This window comes from Rhipicephalus microplus, unplaced genomic scaffold (assembly GCF_043290135.1).
Source record: "Rhipicephalus microplus isolate Deutch F79 unplaced genomic scaffold, USDA_Rmic scaffold_115, whole genome shotgun sequence".
Classification (NCBI taxonomy): domain Eukaryota; kingdom Metazoa; phylum Arthropoda; class Arachnida; order Ixodida; family Ixodidae; genus Rhipicephalus; species Rhipicephalus microplus.
Window position 1 is genome coordinate 575,001 of NW_027464687.1, and position 5,428 is coordinate 580,428.

Consider the following 5,428-nt stretch of genomic DNA (forward strand, 5'->3'; position numbering starts at 1 on the left):
CACCGCCGAGGCCAGTCGCCGCCGCCGCAAGGGCAGCCACGCAGCCTGGCGAGAGGCATCGTCTCGTGTAGCGTCGCCCCCGCCCCAACTGGAGTGGCCCAGTTTTTTGAACGGGACGGGAACTGCGAAGCACTTAGACCGACGGCGGACTACGACGAGAACGCCTTAAGCTTCGCCAACGTTTCGCCAACTCGTGCGGGAGACTTTTTCCGCTTCGCGGCAAGTCGTCGCGCCGTGCTCTCCGCATCAACCGCGTACGCAGCGAACCGCAAACGTCGGGCGCAGCCTCCTCACCTCCCTGCGCTTTGCGCGCGAACGTTCCCTGTTCGCGCGGCAAAGCCTGGAGGAGGCACGGCCCCGCAGCGTGTTCGAGCGCCCGGTCTACGGGACACCCTGCTTACTTCGAGGGCAACAAGCGCAACGCAAGGCTGCGATCTCGCGCACTTTGCGCACGGCTGGAGAAGCTTTGCTGGCCGGCTTTCGCTCCTCGTGTTTACCGTGCGTTAAAGTTGCGCGTCCGTGGCTCTCGCAGCTCTTGCGCGCCCGGTCGCAGAGAGGAGTACGCAACCTCGACCGCACTTTCCCTGCAGGCTTCCTTCCGACTCGAAGTCCTGCGGCGGTCTCAACGAGGTGCCACATCCTCAATGCAGTCGGTCGCCCCCGTTTCGGTTGGGCTCTGGCACGACGGTCGCCACCGTCTCGCCCTTGAGTGGCCGCTGTTGGCGCTCGCTGTGAGGTGTTCAGCGTGCTGTCCGTGTTGCCGACGCGGTCAAAACGAGTCGACGGCTCACGTTCCCTTGTGCGCCGAAGGCTCTCTTGATATGTGATCCGACCCTCAGACAGACGAAGCCAAGGGAAGACCCAAGGCCGCAATGTGCGTTCAAAGAATCAGTGCTCAGTGTGTCCTGCAATTCACACCAAGTCTCGCAGCTGGCTGCGTTCTTCATCGACCCGAGAACCGAGTGATCCACCGCTTAGAGTCGTGAAAAAGTGTTTGTTCAATTCCGTACAGTCAAAACCAAACGTTTCTGGCACTCGGCCAAACAGTGGCCAAGAAGGGCGCTTTTCAGCGCACGCTTGGACTCCAAAACTCTGCCGCGCCTTTTTCGGCTGCCGCAAATCGAGCAAACGGTGTGTTTCGGACGGCGTTTCGCTTTCGCTACTTGCGAGTGCTTTCGTGGTCCACCCCTCTATAAATACTCGGGAGGCGTCGAAGCCGGTTCTCCAAGCCGGACCCGTAGGTATCGTTGTGTGCTCGCTCTCATTGGCCCGCCTAACCAGAAAATGCCTGCGGTACACCCATTTGGATAAGAGTGCACGCAGATGCGGGCCTCGACGGCTACACATTTCCTCGGGCGGCCGCCTCCCGGCCTCCGTGGAGCGCGGGATGCACGGTCCCATCGACAAGCCTCTCCCGTTTTTACCGTGGCGTCGCGGTTCACCACGGCAGGCGGGTCGGTCTCCTCCGCATAAAAAGGGGGACCCCCGCTTTTTGTTCCACGAAATCGCACAAGCTTTTTTCGCATCCACGGTTTGCCACCGCACACCAAAATTCCGATCCGGCTGCCTACTTTAGCCAACAGGTGGAGCCAGGCGCGCCGTACTTGCGCGGCACTTCCCACGTCCACCGAAGTCGGTGCCAAGGACCACTTTCGGCGCCGGAGCCGCGTACGAGCCTACTCGAGGCGGAAGAACGAAGCCAGCAAGGGCCTGGCCGCAAGTGCGTTCAATTGTCGGGACGTCCAAGTCCCTCGTTCTTCCGTGCTTCCTCTTTCGGCAAGTCGTTGCGGCACCTTCCCAAAGCGCGCAGACCCGCTAATCGCGACGAGCGCGACGTGGCCGTGCCGCCTTTCCCTCGGCAGCAAGCAAAACGCCTGGCAACGTCGACGCTCCCCTAACCGCGATCTCGCACCGTGTTTCGTGTGGCGAATTCAAAAGCCGGCCGGCGCTGCTGCAACCATTACGGTCGGTACGCATACGCCGCGGAGGGCGGGACGGTCATCGGAGCGTGCGGTTCCTCCATCGAGTACTGCGCACCTCGGCCGTCGCATCGCCGTGCCATGACCGGCCGCGCGTCAACGCGAACCGGTGCCAGCGAGATCCCTCGCCTGCAAGAACCGACCGGCAGCCTCCGTCACCCGAGGACGCGGAGGCGCTTGCCGCGGACGGCGGGACGGTATGCACTGGTGCACAGCGGACCCGTCACATCGCCAGTTCCTTGACCGACCGCCGACGCTTGTGCCGTTCCTCTCGTACTTGGCAGTCGCCGCGCGATTGTCGGGTCTCGTTCTTGCACGCTCGAACGGTCGGGAGGGCACTCGGCTGGCGTTTCGGGAACGCGCAGCCTCGCCTTCTACCGACGTAACCACGACTCGCCGTTCGCGCTCCGCCGCTCCTGTTTACAGTACTAGGCGGTCCCGCAGCGGTCGGGTCGCGCATTTCGAGCGCTTCGAGCCACGGTGCAGTGGCGGGTCGAAAGCCGACCTATGAGTGCGTTGCGCCGTTTGTACCCGCGTCCGCCACCTGGCCGACCGTCCAAGGTCGCGGTGTTGGCGTCCGCTGGGCGCAACAATTTGTCACGGGGTGCCGCTCCACATTCAGGCAGCCCCGTGGGGAAAAGCCGACCCCGCGTCCAAACGGGGTCAGCGGCAGAAAGTGTCGGGCGCAGACGCAGCTGAGGCGCTCACCCTTCACAATCCGTTAATGATCCTTCCGCAGGTTCACCTACGGAAACCTTGTTACGACTTTTACTTCCTCTAAATGATCAAGTTTGGTCATCTTTCCAACAGACCGGCGCAACCGAAAGGCCGCGCCGGACATCGGTCCGAAGACCTCACTAAATCATTCAATCGGTAGTAGCGACGGGCGGTGTGTACAAAGGGCAGGGACGTAATCAACGCGAGCTTATGACTCGCGCTTACTGGGAATTCCTCGTTCAAGGGGAACAATTGCAAGCCCCTATCCCAATCACGAAAGAAGTTCCACGGGTTACCCAGTCTTTTCAGACAGGGATAAAGACACGCTGCTTCCTTCAGTGTAGCGCGCGTGCGGCCCCGGACATCTAAGGGCATCACAGACCTGTTATTGCTCTGTTTCGTGCGGCTAGGAGCCGCTTGTCCCTCTAAGAAGGTTGTAAGGTGCTGGGAACCCCGCACCTATTTAATAGGCTAGAGTCTCGTTCGTTATCGGAATTAACCAGACAAATCGCTCCACCAACTAAGAACGGCCATGCACCACCATCCACCGAATCAAGAAAGAGCTCTCAATCTGTCAATCCTCCCAGTGTCCGGGCCGGGTAAGTTTTCCCGTGTTGAGTCAAATTAAGCCGCAGGCTCCACTCCTGGTGGTGCCCTTCCGTCAATTCCTTTAAGTTTCAGCTTTGCAACCATACTTCCCCCGGAACCCAAATACTTTGGTTTCCCGGAAGCTGCCCGCCGAGTCATTTGAGTAACTCAGGCGGATCGCTGGTTGGCATCGTTTATGGTCAGAACTAGGGCGGTATCTGATCGCCTTCGAACCTCTGACTTTCGTTCTTGATCAATGAAAACATTCTTGGCAAATGCTTTCGCAGTAGTTCGTCTTGCGACGGTCCAAGAATTTCACCTCTAGCGCCGCAATACGAATGCCCCCGTCCGTCCCTCTTAATCATTACCTCGTATTCCAAAAACCAACAGAACAGAAACGAGGTCTTGTTCTATTATTCCATGCAAGTTTATTCAGGCGACTCGCCTGCGTTGAGCACTCTAATTTTTTCAAAGTAAAAGCACCGGCCATCTCGAGGCACACAATGAAGTGCACCAAGAAAGAACCGGCATGATGTTCAGTCCGAGCCGTCGCATCGGGTAGATGCACTACTCGTCTGGAACTGAGATCCAACTACGAGCTTTTTAACCGCAGCAGCTTTAGTATACGCTATTGGAGCTGGAATTACCGCGGCTGCTGGCACCAGACTTGCCCTCCAATTGATCCTCGTTAAAGGATTTAGAGTGTACTCATTTCAATTACGGGGCCTCAAAAGATTCCCGTATTGTTATTTTTCGTCACTACCTCCCCGTGCCGGGAGTGGGTAATTTGCGCGCCTGCTGCCTTCCTTGGATGTGGTAGCCGTTTCTCAGGCTCCCTCTCCGGAATCGAACCCTGATTCTCCGTTACCCGTAACAACCATGGTAAGCAAGTAACCTACCATCGAAAGTTGATAAGGCAGACACTTGAAAGAAACGTCGCCGGCTCGTGGCCATGCGATCAGCACAAAGTTATCCAGAGTCACCACACAATACGGGCCGAAACCCGATCGATCTTGGTCTAATAAAAGCACCCGTTACCCAAAGGGCTCCAGGCTCACTGCATGTATTAGCTCTAGAATTGCCACAGTTATCCAAGTAGGAAGAAACGATCTAAGGAACCATAACTGATTTAATGAGCCATTCGCGGTTTCGCCTTATTTCGGCATGTACTTAGACATGCATGGCTTAATCTTTGAGACAAGCATATGATTACTGGCAGGATCAACCAGGTAATCGTTCGACTGCGCGTCCGTCCTCGCCTTCGGCGGGCCGGACGCAGTCTGTGTGCGGCGGAGGCCACCTTCAGGCGCCCCAACACGCTTATTTTGCACTCCGAGATGACGGCGTTCGAGCTCGCTACGGCACAACCTTCCCGAAAGACGAGTGGGAGCCGTGCGGCAAGAAGCACGTTCATGCTCGCTCTTTTTCGTTGCATCGACTCGGTCGCGCCGTGCGGGTTGCCCAAGCCCGCTGCACTGTCGGTGGACCGGCCGGAACTAGCAACGGAGCCGAGACTGCAAAGCCGCCAGACGACGGGTCACGCCCGCGTCTTCGGCGCTTTCGCATCTGAATCGCCCGAGGACGACACGGAACACACCTCGATATCGTGGTAAAACGGCACCGTCCGACAACCAGCCCCTAACGCATCAAGCGGATGAGGCTGCAGACGACTGCCGTGGATTCCCCTGGAGCAGACCCGAGGACACGCTTGACGAGGCCGAAGCCCGCCGCATATCAGACACCCGGTCGCTTTCGCGTACGCCGCTCACGAGAACCCCCACATAATAGCAGCGATAAGTACCCAGACCTCCTTGGGCACTAATACGAGCGTACTCGAGAAAATTTCACCGCGGGTGTGCCCCGAAACGTGTGGCACGTTGAGCGTGCCACAAGTCTACGTCGCTCTCAAACCCGCCGAGGTCGTAGAATTTGCGACCCTGCTCACGAAATTCCCACCGAGGATACGGCCGCAAACGTACCGCACCTTGGGTAGGCCACGAGTTTGTGCAACACTACGCTGACGGCACAGCACCGAGGTCGTGCGCGCACGCACGGGAAAATTCCGCCGCGGTTTCTGCCGAAAACGTGAGGCACCACGACTCTCCGCAAGTTCGCGTCGACTGCGAAAGACCGAAGTCGTGAAC

The 5,428-nt window shown here is 58.3% G+C and overlaps 2 non-coding genes across 2 annotated transcripts; both read right to left on the bottom strand.

Annotated features, from left to right (window-relative positions):
* Positions 1-829: 829 nt before the first annotated feature.
* On the bottom strand, positions 830-982 carry LOC142790557 (5.8S ribosomal RNA). The gene has a single exon (XR_012889602.1). It is a non-coding gene; the product is annotated as a 5.8S ribosomal RNA (ribosomal RNA).
* Positions 983-2,701: 1,719 nt separating this feature from the next.
* LOC142790496 (small subunit ribosomal RNA) lies at positions 2,702-4,516 on the bottom strand. Its single transcript, XR_012889554.1, has one exon. It is a non-coding gene; the product is annotated as a small subunit ribosomal RNA (ribosomal RNA).
* Between the last annotated feature and the right edge of the window lie 912 nt (positions 4,517-5,428).